Source organism: Aquarana catesbeiana, linkage group LG04 (genome assembly GCF_042186555.1).
Source record: "Aquarana catesbeiana isolate 2022-GZ linkage group LG04, ASM4218655v1, whole genome shotgun sequence".
Classification (NCBI taxonomy): Eukaryota; Metazoa; Chordata; class Amphibia; order Anura; family Ranidae; genus Aquarana; species Aquarana catesbeiana.
Window position 1 is genome coordinate 60412075 of NC_133327.1, and position 15670 is coordinate 60427744.

Below are 15670 nucleotides of genomic sequence, written 5' to 3' on the forward strand. Positions count from 1 at the left end.
AGGAATTTTACCTTGTCGTGTCATGGGACTGCTCTGGAATAGCCAACCAGTCCCGCTGCATCTGGCGTGAATGTACCCTTACTAACAAAAAAAATGTATTTCATTACATATATTAACATGTCATCATGCACTGAAAATGCCTGTTTGTCATCATGAAAGAAAAACAATGTAGAGGCCTGTGATTGGACAATGAAGGAGCAGCAACAGGCCAATGAGGAGGTCACCCATCTCTTCTCTTCTGCTTTATGCATGTTCTTTATCAGCACAGTAAAAACCTTCTGAGAGGCTGACAGCTGTTGCAGCTGGACAGTGTAGCATTTAGGACAATATGTGCCCAGGAAAGAATGCACAGAACACAGACTGCTTGCATTCCGACCATTCTGTTTGTGTTCAGGGGCTGATGACCTTCTCTAGGATGAAACGCATAGGGCAGAGCTAAGCTTTTATTGACCTCCTCAAGTATTTGAGGTCACTATATAGTGCCTTGCAAAAGTATTCACCCCCTTGGCATTTTTTGTGTTTTGTTGCCTCACAACCTGGAATTAACATGGATTGTTTGAGGGTTTGCATCATTTCATTTACAGAATATGCCCACAACTTTGAATATGTTTTTGTTTATTGTAATGCAAACAACAAATAGGACACAATAAGAGAAAACGTCAATGTGCATAACTATTCACCCCCCTAAAGTCAAAACTTTGTAGAGCCACCTTTTGCGGCTATCAGAGCTCCAAGTTGCTTTGGGTAAGTCTCTATGAGCTTGCCACATCTTACCACTGGGATTTTTGCCCATTCCTCCTTGCAAAACTGCTCCAGCTCCTTCAAGTTGAATGGTTTGCACTTGTGAACAGTAATTTAAGTCTGACCACAGATTTTCTATTGGATTGAGGTCTATACTTTGACTAGGCCATTCCAACACATTTACATGTTTACCCTTAAACCACTCAAGTGTTGCTTTAGAAGTGTGTTTGGGGTCATTGTCCTGCTAGAAGGTGAACCACTGTCCTAGCCTCAAATCACACACAGTAGTACAGGTTTTGCTCAAGAATATCCCTGTATTTAGCACCATCCATCTTTCCCTCAACCCTGACCAGTTTCCCAGTCCTGACTGCTGAAAAACATCCCCACAGCATGATGCTGCCATCACCATGTTTCTCTGTGGGGATGGTGTTCTTTGGGTGATGTGATTTGTTGGGTTTGCGCCAGACATAGCGTTTTCTTTGATGGCCAAAAAGTTCAATTTTAGTCTCATCAGACCAGAGCACCTTCCTCCATACATTTTGGGAGTCTCCCACATGCCTTTTCGCAAACTCAAAACGTGCCATTTTGTTTTTTGCTGAAAGTAATGGCTTTCTTCTGGCCACTCTGCCATAAAGCCCAACTCTATGGAGCGTACGGCTTATTGTCGTCCTATGTACAGATACTCCAGTCTTTGCTGTGGAACTCTGCAGCTCCTCCAGGGTTACCTTAGGTTTCTGTGCTGCCTCTCTGATTAATGACAAATCATGTGACATTCAGATTGCACACAGGTGGACATCATTTCACTAATTATGTGACTTCTGAAGGTAACTGGTTACACCAGTGCTTTTTATGGGCTTCATAAAAAAGGGGGTGAATACAAACGCACATGCCAATTATCAGTTTTTTATTTCTAAAAAATAGTTTTTGTATATATTTTCCTAAATTTTACTTCACCAACTTAGACTATTGTGTTCTAAACCATCACATATAATTCAACCACAGAAATTAATTCTATTTTACTTCTCAAAACACTACAATGCAATGAATTCTTATTGGTTCCTATGGGTTTCTGCACATTACCCATCTTTACTTGCCTTTGCACCATCCTAGTATTTAGAACTATTATCTCATGCATGATGCCCTATGTAAGCCTGGCAGTGGAAGCTTGATACAAAGTCAAATTTAAGGACTTAAAATGCTTGCACTGTAAAAAAAAAAAAAAAAAATGTTTAACCACTTGCCTAACGGGCACTTACACCCCCTTCCTGCCCAAGCCATTTTTCAGCTTTCAGCGCTGTCGCACTTTGAATGACAATTGCGCGGTTGTGCTACACTGTACCCAAACAAATATTTTATCATTTTCTTCACACAAATAGAGCTTTCTTTTGGTGGCATTTAATCACTGCTGGGTTTTTTATTTTTTACAAAAAAAAGACCAAGAATTTTGAGAAAAAAAATGTTTTTACTTTTTTCTGTCAGTAAATTTTGTAACTAAGTCATTTTTTGCCTTCACTGATGTGCGCTGATGAGGCGGCACTGATAGGCTGAACTGGTGGGCATTGATGAGGTGGCACTGATGGGCACTGTTAGGTGGCACTGATGGGCACTAATAGGCAGCACTGGTGGGCACTGATAGGTGGCACGGATAGGCGGTACTGAGGGGCACTGATGGATGGCACCGATGGGCGACACTGATGGCCATTGATCGACAACAGTGATAGGTGGTACTGATTGCCAGCACTGACTGACATCGCTAATGGGCACTGATTGGTGGCACTTGTGGGCAGAAGTGGGCACCAATTGCTTCCACTGGTGGGCACCGATTGCTGGCATTGGTGGGTACTGATTGGCGACACTGTATTGCTATATTGTAATTCAGGGCACTGATGATCAGTGCCCTGATTACATTCCTAGATGTCCCCCTGTGTGGAGATGCCGCTGATCGGCTCTCCTTGCCACACACACTGTCAGTGTAAGGCGAGGAGAGCCGATTACCGGCATGTCCATGTTTACATGTGACCGGCTGTGATTGGACACAGCCGATCACATGGTTAAAGAGCTGCGGATGCGGCTCTTTACAGAGATCGGGGTTGCGCTGTGTCCTAGCAACACGGCACGGCCATGGGCGCGCTAGAGTGGCCGTTCCGGGACGCCATTATATGACGTTGTCCCAAAACGAGAGCCGAACGATGGTGGGGCGGGCGGCAAGCAGTTAAAGATGTATTGTTGAGACATGTCCCAAGATTAAATTTTTTTCGCAATCTGTAGTGCGCTTTGGCACCACACATTTGGTAAACTACCTACCCCTAACCCCTGAGTGGGCACTTTTTGGTCCAAATAATATCCCAGGTATCAAAATTTCAAGAGGCTGTAAAGAACTTCTTATTGTTATGTCCCTTGTGGCACAGAAAACCATTCTTCTTTGATGGATTTACCCTGAACCCGCCACCACTTCTTTGTTCATAGCTAAATTATCTTATGTTTTTCACATGGAATGGGTGGAGGCCTCCTTAAATAAGGTTCACACTTTCTTTGAGGTTTGGAATCTTTTATTCAAACCTTGCCTGTAGGTACTCAACAGTCTATAGCAGCCTTTTTCAACCAGGGTGCCTTCTGGGTTCTTCAGGGGTGCCTTGACAAAATGTCTAAACATTTCCCAAAATTGCCCAAAAATTGTGTACAAGCCAGTGGGTAGATCAAGCCTACTTTTTTGTTACACAAAGCCATAGGTTTTCATTGTGCAACATTACAACCTTGGGCACCATGTGGGCCAGCCGCCAGTGCCCTAACAACTGCTGATTCCATCAGCTGATCACCAGGACATCTGTCACCTGGACAGCATCTTTGTTTGACCCCTCACCCCTCTGTGTCAGCACTAAGGTCACATTAGCAGCATGGTGGAGAGCAAATGAGTGAGAACAAATGCTGAAATATTAGTCAGTACCAGTGTGCAAACGTGTATTTCTTTGCAAGAAATAAACATCTCAAATGTTGGGTGTCCTAATTAGAGTCCCATTTACATACATTTCTCAATTTGGTTTGTTACATTGAGATAATGCCTCTGTTAGTGTTGAGGAACCCGAGAGGGACAGTTGGAAAGGAAAGAGGGATTTGGGTACAAAGAAGGAACCAGGTTCCTTCCAATAGGAGCCCTAGCTGGTTTGGCCTATATACTGTATATGTCCAAGTGAGATGAGATAAAGTGGTATGTGTTTGGATATCACTTTCCAAACCTTCTTTTTTTCCTGATTTAGACTTTAAATGTCAAGTGGATTCTGATTATCTGCAGGCCATCTTAAGCTTCGTTGCATGACGTCAGTTTTTTGTGTTTAATTCAGTTCTTTTACATATAATTAACTGAACAAATATGAACTTGGATATGTCACCACAATTATATAATCCATGGAAATGTTGAGTTTAGCATTTTGGAATGTTAAAAATGGCCGTGTCCAGGCATAGATTAAACATAAAATGTCATACAAAAAATATATACAGAATAAACTCAAAATTTTAAATTAAGATATACCCATGAAAATGCCAGTTAAGGACCCGTTACCAAGGGCAAGATGTAATAACAAAGTGCAAATTACAACAACCAATCATATTTCATGTAGTTTCTCATGTAAATACAAGAAATTTCTGATTGGTTGCCATTGGATACTGTACTTTAAAATATAGCACTGCACTGCACCCATCTTACAGAATAAACCGCGATTATCTCCTACAACTAAAGGAAAGGCACTGGAGAAGGGGGTGGGGGGAGCAGGCTTGCATACCTGCAACATGGCACCACCCTTATACAGTGGATATAAAAAGTCTACACACCCCTGTTAAAATGTCAGGTTTCTGGGATGTAAAAAAGTGAAAGAGATACATAATTTCACAACTTTTTCCACCTTTAATGTGACCTATAAAACTGTACAACTCAATTAAAAAACAAACTGAATTTTTTTTTTTTTTTTGGGGGGGGGATAAAAAAATAAAATAATGTGGTTTCATAAGTGTGCACACCCTCTTATAACTGGGGATGTAGCTGTGTTCAGAATTGAGCAATCACATTCAAACTCATGGTAAATAGGAGTCGGTATACAACTGCCATCATTTAAAAGTGCCTCTGATTAACCCTAAATAAAAGCTCAGCTGTTCTAGTAGGTCTTTCCTGACATTTTCTTAGTCGCATCCTACAACAAAAGCCATGGTACGCAGAGAGCTTCCAAAGCACCAGAGGGATCTCATTGTTAAAAAGTTTCAGTCAGGAGAGGGGTACAAAAGAATTTTCAAGGCATTAGATATACCATGGAACACAGTGAAGACAGTCATCATCAAGTGGAGAAAATATGGCACAACAGTTACATTACCAAGAACTGGATGTCCCTCTAAAATTGATGAAAAGACGAGAAGAAAACTGGTCAGGGAGGCTACCAAGAGGCCTACAGCAACATTAAAGGAGCTGCAGGAATATCTGGCAAGCACTGGCTGTGTGGCACATGTGACAACAATCTCTTGTATTCTTCATATGTCTGGACTATGGGGTAGAGTGGCATAACAAAGATAAACATCCAAGCCAGGCTAAATTTTGCAAAAACAGATCTGAAGTCTCCCAAAAGCATGTGGGAAAATGTTTTATGGTCTGATGAAACCAAGGTTGAACTTTTTGGCCATAATTCCAAAAGATATGTTTGGCGCTAAAACACTAGACATCATCAAAAGAACACCATACCCACAGGGAAGCATGATGGTGGCAGCATAATGCTTTGGGGCTGTTTTTCTTCAGCTGGAACAGGGGCCTTAGTCAAGGTAGAGGGAATTATGAACAGTTCCAAATATCAGTCAATATTGGCACAAAACCTTCAGGCTTCTGCTAGAAATCTGAACATGAAGAGGAACTTCATCTTTCAGCATGACAACGACCCAAAGCATACATCCAAATCAACAAAGGAATGGCTTCACCAGAAGATTAAAGTTTTGGAATGGCCCAGCAGGAGCCCAGATCTGAATCCAATTGAAAATCTGTGGGGTGATCTGAAGAGGGCTGTGCACAGGAGATGCCCTCGCAATCTGCCAAGTCAAGATGTGCCATGCTGATAGACTCATACTCAAGACTGGGAGCTGTAATAAAATCAAAAGGTGCTTCAACAAAGCATTAGTTTAAGGGTGTGCCCACTTATGCAACCATATTATTTTCGTTTTTTAGTTTTACTTCCCTCCACCTAAAATATTTTAGTTTGTTGTTCATCTGAGTTGTACAGTTTATAGGTCACGTTAAAGATGGACAAAGTTCTGAAATGATTTATCTTTGGCTCATTTTTTTACATCACAGAAACCTGAGATTTTAATAGGGGTGTGTAGACTTTTTATATCCACTGTAACATGCCAATAAATTGGTAGCATGAAATCAGTCTGGCTTTGGTAACATGGCACCACACACACACACAACATAATTCTGATTCTGCTAATATAGCACTATATTGTCTTCGATAACATGCCCCTGATGTAGCTCTAGTGAAATGGAAACATTCTGCCTTTGGGAATAGGGAAACTGTTTGCATTACTGTTACATATTTTGGATGTTGTACTATGGAATACAAATGGACCTTGTAATATGGTGATCTTCCTAGCATATGTATTGTGGCAGCATTTTGGTTTTGATAAAAAAAAAACTGCTATCCCGGCTATTGTTGTAACTATTATCATTGGGCTTGCGCCACCTGCTAGTCCCTACAGCATTGCTGATGACATTGGACTCTATCGCACACCTACAATAACCAGGGGAACTTAAATAGAATGCTGGCTCAATAGCCTGATCAACTGGTTAGTCTGCCTGCTCATGTCCTAAATTCAGGTTGGTCTGACTTCTAACTGTTACCCTGAACTACTCCTGGAAATTATTTGGACTGTGCTTGTTTTCAGCTTGTTTGTTCTTATTCTGACCATTGGCCTATTATCTCTGCTGTTGTCGGACATTGCTCTGTCTAGCTGTATGTAATCTGGACTCTGTTTAGGATCCATTGGTCTCTGCTTGATTTGGTTTTACCTTGTTGACTCTGCTACTGCCTGAAGTTTTCTCTGACCCAGTGTATGTTGAGGGACACAGTGGGTCTACTAAACTCTGACAACTGTATCATGGCATCGACACTTTTATGACCATTGGAAAATGGCAGCAATTTGGCTTTTTTATTATGGACCCTACTTGTGCAATACCACTATTCTAGCTTCAATAAAATGGCACCACTCTAGTAAAATATTATTATACAGGATTTATATAGGTTAGTACTTTTCCACCAGCTGTACAACTGCAGGTGTAAATGCTGGACCTGCTGTTGGTTTGTAGTTGATGTCCTGGTCTTTGTAGCAGATCCGTTGTCAGTGGCCAGACTTCCAAAACTTTTGCAGGGCCAGCTGCTGGTAGTTTAGCTCCTATTGCTGTAGGCATGACGCCAGAACTACATTTCCCGAGAGTGCTTTCCCTACACATACTGTATTGACAGTCTTTTGAGAGTAAAGGCAGTTGCACGGTTTTCCTGGGAAATAAATCAATGTATGCATGTGGAGAGGGACAGAGAAAAGTGGGGATAGGAGTTCTTTAGTCCAGCAGGCAACAATGATTGAGAAATTAGTGCAGCAGAGGCATTGTGTTGTCAGCCCAAGCAGGAAGTTAGAAGCCCACTGATTTTTTTTTTTTGTGGCAGATCAACATGGATTTTTCCCCTTATTTCATTTGCAAATAATATTTCCACACTTTGTAGCAGAAATAAAGTGTTGACACTGTACCTGACACAGAGAAGCATTCGAGAAAATATCCACCATATAATCTATTCTGTTGCCCAACGAAAGGTATCACATTTACTTTCACTTTTCTGACAATTTGTACTGGGAACATAACTTTAGTGTCATGATAAACAAGACACAATAAAATCGGCACTTTGTGTTTATTGCAATACTAGCTTTAAAATGATCACTAGTCAAACTAAAATATGCAGAAAATTCAATAATTCTTGGAAGAGGGTACATCATAATTCTTGAAAGATGATAATCTTAAGGAATGAGAAAGCCATTTCAGAATGAATAAGCTGATGGCTGTAATGTAAACATAGTACTGGAGCTTCATTGGCTATCCAATACAACCCCAATTCCCAAGAAGTTGGGACGCTGTGTAAAATCGATATAAAAAAAATAATGCAATGATTTGCAAATCTCATAAACCCACATTTTATTCACAATATCATCACTATTATTATTAATATACAGGAGTTAGATAAAAACAACCGTTTGCGCAGCGCTTTACAATATAAAGAGAGACAGCACAGTTACAATACAATAAAATACAAGAGAAAGTCAAGAGGGCCCTGCTCATAAGAGCTTACAATCTAATAGCGTGGCGCAAGTGGCACAAAAAGGTAAGAACTGAGGAATAAGCTGTATGAAATGTTTAAAAAAAATAAGGCAATTTTGAAACTGATGGCAGCAACATGTCTCAAAAAAGTTGGGACAGCGCCATGTTTAGCACAGTGTAGCATCCTCTCTTCTTTTAACAACACTGTAAACGTCTGGGAACAGAGGAGACCAGTTGCTGGAGTTTTGGGAGAGAAATGTTGTCCCATCCTTGCTTGATATAGGATTCTGATTGCTCAACAGTCCAGGGTCTTTGTTGTATTTTTTGTTTTCAAGGTGCACCAATATATTTTCAGTTGGTGAAAGGTGTGGACTGCAAACAGGCCAGTTAAGCACCTGTACTTTTCTATTACTAAGTCATGCTGTTTTCATAGATGGAGTATGCGGTTTAGTATTGCTCTAATGAAATATGCAAGGCCTTCCCTGAAAAAAGATTTCTCAATGGGAGCATTCTATATATATATATATTCTGCTCTATAACCTTGACCTATCTTTCAGCATTGATTGTGCCTTTCCAGATGTGCCAGCTGCCCATGCCAAATGCATTAATGCACCCCCATACTACCAGATATGCAGGCTTTTGAACTGAGCGCTAACAACAAACCAGAAGGTCCTTCTCCTCTTTGGCTCAGAGGACACGGACCAAAAAGAAATGTCAAATTTCAATTAATCTGACCACAGAACAGTTTTCCACTTTGCAAAAGACCATTTTAAATGAGCTTTGGCCCAGAGAAGACAGTGGCGTTTCTGGATCATGTACAGATATGACTTCTTTTTTGAATGATAGAGCTTTACTTTGCATTTTTGAATGGCACGGTAAAGTGTGTTCACAGCCAGTGATTTTTGGAATTATTCCTGAGCCTATACAGTGATGTCCACCACAGAATCATGCTTGTTTTTAATGCAATGCCATCTGAGGGCTCGAAGATCCAGGGCATCCAATATTGTGTTTTTGGCCTTGTCCCTAGCCCACAGAGATTTCTCCAGATTATTGGAATCTTTTGATATTATGTACTATAAATGATGATATATTTAAAGTCTTTGCAGTTTTATGTTAAGGCATATTCTGCAGATTGGCGAACCTCTGCCCATCTTTATTTCTGAGACACTCTAACTCTCTAAGATGCTCTTTTTATACCCAACCATGTTACGGACAGTGTTTTCAATTAACTTAATTAGTTGCAAAATGTATTTCCAGCTCTTCCTTGTTAGTACCACCTACTTTCTAGCTTTTTTCTTGCCCTTTCCCAGCTTTTTGAGAGGTGTTGCAGCCATTTTTTTTTCTTAAAATGTTATTTTCTCAGTTTAAACATTTGATATGTTTTCTATTGTGAATAAAATATGGGTTTATGAGATACAGTTGTGCTCATAAGTTTACATACCCTGGCAGAATTTATGATTTCTTTTCTGAGAATATGAATAATAAGACAAAAACTTTTCTTTTACTCATGGTTAGTGTTTGCCTGAAGCCATTTATTATCAATCAACTGTGTTTACTCTTTAAATCATAATCACAACAGAAACTACCCAAATGACCCTGATCAAAAGTTTACATGCCCTAGTTCTTAATATCGTGTATTGCCCTTTTTAACATCAATGACAGCTTGAAGTCGTTTGTGGTATTTGTGGATGAGGCTCTTTAACTGCACGTTTGAGATCTCCCCAGAGTGGCTCAATGGTATTGAGGTCAGGAGACTGAGATGGCCACTCCAGAACCTTCACTTTATTCTGCTGTAGCCAATGACAGGTCGAATTGGCCTTGTGTTTTGGATCATTGTCATGTTGGAATGTCCAAGTACGTCCCATGTGCAGCTTCCTGGCTGATGAATGCAAATGTTCCTCCAGTATTTTTTGATAACATACTGCATTCATCTTGCCATCAATTTTGACCAAATTTCCTGTGCCTTTCACACATCCCCAAAACATCAGCGATCCACCTCCGTGTTTCACAGTAGGAATGGTGTACCTTTCATCATAGGCCTTGTTGACTCCTCTCCAAATGTAGTGTTTATGGTTGTGGCCAAAAAACTCAATTTTGGTCTCATCACTCCAAATGACTTTGTTCCAGAAGGTTTGAGGCTTGTTTCTGTGCTGTTTGGCATATTGTAAGCAGGATACTTTGTGGCATTTGCATAGTAATGGCTTTCTTCTGGCGACTCGACCATGCAGCCCATCTTTCTTCAAGTGCATCCTTATTGGTCATCTTGAAACAGCCACACCACATGTTTTCGGAGAGTCCTGTATTTCACCTGAAGTTATTTGTGGGTTTTTCTTTGCATCCCTGGCAGTTTTGGCTGAAATTTTAGTTGGTCTACCTGACCGTGGTTTGGTTTCAACAGAACCCCTAATTTTCCACTTCCTAATTAGAGTTTGAACACTGCTGATTGGCATTCTCAATTCCTTGGATATCTTTTTATATCCCTTTCCTGTTTTATACAGTTCAAATTCCTTTTCCAGCAGATCCTTTGACAATTCTTTTGCTTTCCCCATGACTCAGAATCCAGAAACGTCAGTGCAGCACTAGATGAAAGATGCAAGGGTCTGTCAGGAGTCCAGAAACTCATTGACTTTTTATACACACACACTAAATACAAGCAAACAGATCACAGGTGAGGATGGTTACCTTTAATAACCATTCAAACCCTTTTGTGTCAACTTGTCTTCATTTTATCAGGCCAAAATCACCAGGGTATGTAAACTTTTGATCAGGGTCATTTGGGTAGTTTCTGTTGCCATTATGATTTAAAAAGAGTAAACACTGCTTCAGCCAAACACTAATTTTCCAAATTTCAGCTTTATCATTTTGTACTACTAGAACAACATATACAAGAAAATTCAAAAAGCTACAACACATTTATAAAAGGTGAAGATGCAGATGAACTCCTTTTGGTCTGTGGTTTGTCACTTTTGGTGGCCTGAAGAAAGAAGAAAAAAATGAAGGTGTACTTATATAATAAAATTATCACACAATTATACTCCACAATTCTAATGGAAAAATTCTAGAAATCTACCACTTTAGAATTTTTTTTTTTAAATATATATTTATTTTTAAAAATGTATTAAAAACTGCCACTTTATTAGGTACTTTTGCCTTTTAAGCTAAAAATTAACCAATTGCTGACCACGTTATAGTCAGATGCCGGATAAAGCAGGTCTGGGAGGGCATCCGTCCTCCCAGAGCTGCGACCCCGACACGCTCTGTGATAGCTGTGTCCTTTGGACATAGCTGATTACAGATCGGAGTAAAGGGCCAATCACAGTTGATCATGATGTAAAAGCACTTACCGTTTTATTGGCATTCCTTTCCTAACGCTGTCACAGGAGAGGCGAGCCAGTAACCGGCAAGCGTGAAAGGGCACATCAACACTGATAATCAGGGCACTGATCATCAGTGCAGTCCCAACAGTGCCCATCAATGCTGCCTATCATTGCTGACAAGTGCCCATCAGTGCCGCCAATCAGTACCTCCTCATCAGTGTCGCCAATCAGTACCTACTCATCAGTGCTGCTACCTATCAGTGCCCAAAGTGTGAAAACTGGAAATGTTAGTCTTCTCCTCTGAAGCCCAGAAAGCACTGAGGAGGAGGGTAAATGGGAATATGCAGATAGGCATCTTGGATGTCCACAGATGCTAGGTATTCCCGTCTCAGAAATGCATAAACTGACCTTGCTGATTCCATACAAAACTTCAGAATGTAAAAGTGCTTGCTTAGGGATTTTAGATCCACGGCAGAACAAATAACACGGTTGGGTTTTGGTACTGTGAACAGGTTTCAATAGAATCCTTTGAACCTGTCCTCCTCTGGAGGGACAAGAAATGGTTCAAGGAGGTTTGCAAATCTGAATAACCTTAAAGTGGTTGTAAAGGCAGAACGTTTTTGTATCTTAATGCATTCTATGCATTAGGATAAAAAGCCTTCTGTGTGCAACAGCCCCCCTCAGCCCCCCTTACACTTACCTGAGTTCCCTCTCTGTCCAGCGATGTCCATGAGTGTCTCAGCCGTCCGAGATGCTCCCTCCTGATTGGCTGAGACACAGCAGCGGTGCCATTAACTGCTGCTGCTGTCAGTCGAAGTCAGCTAGCCAATCAGGAGAGAGAGGGGGTGGGGCCAGGACTGGGCTCCGTGTCTGAATGGACACAGGGAGCTGTGACTCGGCTCAGGTGCTCTCATAGCAACTACCTTGCTGTGGGGGCACTGAACAGGAGGGAGGGGCCAGGATCACAGAAGAGGGACCCGAGAAGAGGAGGATCTGGGCTGCTCTGTGCAAATCCACTACACAGAGCAGGTAAGTATAACATGTTTGTTATTTTTATAGGAAAAAATATTAGACTTTACAATTACTTTAAAAGATAAGTTCACTTTTAGTAACATGTGACTTGTTACACTCGTATTCAGGATGTAAAAGGTTACTAAAGCAGCAGCCCCACACCCCTCCTAAAAAATATTTTAGCACTTTTCATACATCAGACCCTAAAAGATTACAGCAACGTAACATTAGGACTGCTCCTTTTTTTTCAGTTGTTATTTATGGAGAAAACACTAAGGGAGGGATGGCAAAGGGGCAATAGCTGCCAGAGGCACAGTTACTGTTACTGAGCGGGTGAACGAACTGTGCTGTGTAACTGCAGCAATATTTAAAGAGGTTTAAGATTTAGCAAAAACTTGACTTTAATCCATATTAATTGACTGTAACTATGCTTTGTCATGCCCTGTAATACCCCTTCATTACTAGGCAATATTCTGTGATAGTTTGACTGACAACTACCCCATCATGCAACATTTTATCCAAATGAATTTTATATAATTTTTTGAAACACTTAGAGCTTTCTTTTGGTAGTATTTAAAAGAGAAGTAGTGTCAAAGCTTTTTTGGCCATAATTCTGGGTTACAGGCAGGCACTTACATTTGCTCTTCTGTGACCCAGAATCAGCTGACATCACAGAGCTGTTTCAGTCTCTGGAAGGATCCTGGCCATATTTTCAGGATCCACCCAGACGCCCCGGCTATCAGTGCACGGCTGAGAAAAGAAGTCAGCTGCTTCTGCCCCCTCTCCAGCCTGGCGCTCCAGTAAGCACTGGAGGGGTAGAGCAGAGAGCGCCAACTAACAGTCACTGCTCTCCACTCTGATAAGACAGCGCTGAGTGATCATGCGATCAGTTCTCGGGCTTAGGGCCAACAGGGGAGGCATGGAGGTGAGTATTAGTGTTTTTTTTTTCAAAACCCCAAACTAGCAAATACATTTTGAAAAAAAAAAAAACTTCCACTACTTTCTATTCTAAAACATATCAAACATAAATGCTAGTATAGTTTGAAAACCACCAAATGATCCTTTTAGGAATGTAGGAAAGTAGACACCTTAAGGTAATCTAATTTTTGCCACTTTTTTTTATAATGATATTGAGGTTAAACATTGAGCTTGATAATGGTGTACAGTAAAACCTTGGATTGCAAGCATAATTCATTTCCCGGAAGCATGCCTGTAATCCAAAGCACTTGTATATCAAAGCAAATTTCCCCATAAGAACCAATGGAAACTCAAATGATTCATTCCACAACCATTTATTCATAAGTCCTTCAGTTTATAGTCCATATAAAAAGACTATAGCAATGGTTGTGTAACTATAAAATGTCCATCCACAAATAGAAGCCTCCACAAGGGCATTCGAAGCAAAATCCAGCAGGAGCTACAGAGTATAAAAGAGAAGAGAGGCGCCTCTAAGTGTAGTAATATGGTTACATTTAATGAAGGTACAACATTTATCAACTCACATGGTTAATAATTAAAAGAGGCACATCTAAGTATGCAGGCATCTGGGGTAAAGCTGTCCACATAAACCATCCCCCGCACTGCCGGCTCTCACCATTGTCAGTCTACAATCGTGACCAGGAAGACTACCCTGCGGTAGAGCGATCTGAAAGTGAGGACTGAACCGCTCGTGGAGTGCAGCGTGGAAGGGACGACGTCAATGGCAGTGCAGAGGAAGGTCTACGTGGACAGCTTTACCCCGGATGCCTGCATACTTAGATGTGCCTCTTTTAATCATCAACCATGTGTGTTACTAAATGTTGTACCTTCAATAAATGTAACCATATTGCTACACTTAAAAGCGCCTCTCTTCTCTTTTAAACTCAGTTGTATATCTAAAAAAAAAATCGCTTGTATATCAAGTCAAAATTTATTAAAAAATGTTGCTTGTCTTGCAAAACGCTCTCAAACCAAGTTACTCTCAAACCAAGGTTTTACTGTGCTAGATACATTAAATGTACAGGTCATGCACAGAGGGGGGGGGGTGGAGTTGTGAGGGTTAATGTACAGATTCCATACAGTTGGTGGATGGAGAAGAAGGGGTAAATGTACAGGTATCACATAGAGACAGGATATAGATCAGACATACTGGAGAGGAGTAGGAGGAGAGGGTGAAAGTGTATAAAATCATCCTACAATCAATGTATACTTTGGATATCTGCTGCTTGTAATCATTCATTCAGCTTACTCTCGGGGCTCTCAGATGCAATTACTACACTGTTTACAGCCATGATCTCGGATTGACTTTCACAGTCATCACAAGGTACAGTGCTGCTTGGATTGGCTCTGTACATTATGATTGTAATGTGAGACATCAGAGAACAGCTCACACCACAACCATTACCATGTGTACTGGCAGCCCAAGGATTATTTCTGCAGTGGTGTTTATAAACGGAAGGGAACAAATAAGCCTCTGCCGCTTTGCCATTTAATGGCTCACGATGTCAATAAAGCAGGTAATAGCTCTCCAAGCTAATTGCCCTGTCAGTGTGCAGGTATCTGTGTTGCCATCATGTTTATCTATCAGAAGGTAATGTGTACCACATTTCCCATAATGCTTTGAACTCATTTTGTCTGACATTAACGTGTCATTAAAGTAGAACTATAGGCAATTTTTTTTTTTTTTTTTCACTTTGGATAGAGTAAGGGAGGGTTATAACCCTGTCAGATTTTTTTTTTCTTTGCGGTCTGTATCCAATTTCGGAAATTTCCCTTCACTTCCTGTCCCATAGTCAAACAGGAAGTGATAGCATCAGTTGTTAGAACACCTGTCAGTTTTTATTGCTGTCTGTGCCCCCATTAGGGAGTTTCACCCTCTCTACTAGTCCTGTTTACCATTTTCATCAAAGGTTCAAGCTTTTAAATTCAAGTCAAGCAATCCAACCCTAATCACCTAAAAAAATGTTGAACAATAAAAATCTGACAGAGGCTCTAGCCTTCCTCTACTCTACTAAACAAAAGCATTATTATTGCTGTCTGTGTTGCCACTTCCTGCCCAGTGAAAATGTCACCAGGACAGAAAGTGAGTTGAAAATTTCTCTCGTCAGAGGTTCTAATTCTTTTTTACTCTATTAAAACCTAAATAGAAAAAAAAAAAAAAGGAATTTAGGTGACCCTTTTATTTAAATCTACAACCACTGTCATTTTCTAAAACTGTTAAAATGACACTTTCTTACAATATAACTACCTGTAGGCATTCCATATACAGTATCTCACAAAAGTGAGTAGT

At 40.6% G+C, this 15670-nt stretch overlaps 1 protein-coding gene across 2 annotated transcripts in view; it reads right to left on the reverse strand.

Moving 5' to 3' along the window:
• Nucleotides 1-7651: 7651 nt before the first annotated feature.
• CYP39A1 (cytochrome P450 family 39 subfamily A member 1) overlaps nt 7652-15670 on the reverse strand; it is a 133786-nt gene continuing 125767 nt past the window's right edge. For both annotated transcript variants that reach the window (XR_012243746.1, XM_073625249.1), the window contains one exon: nt 7652-11048. The gene's annotated coding sequence lies outside the window, so the exon portion shown is untranslated. The remainder of the gene's footprint in view (nt 11049-15670) is intronic.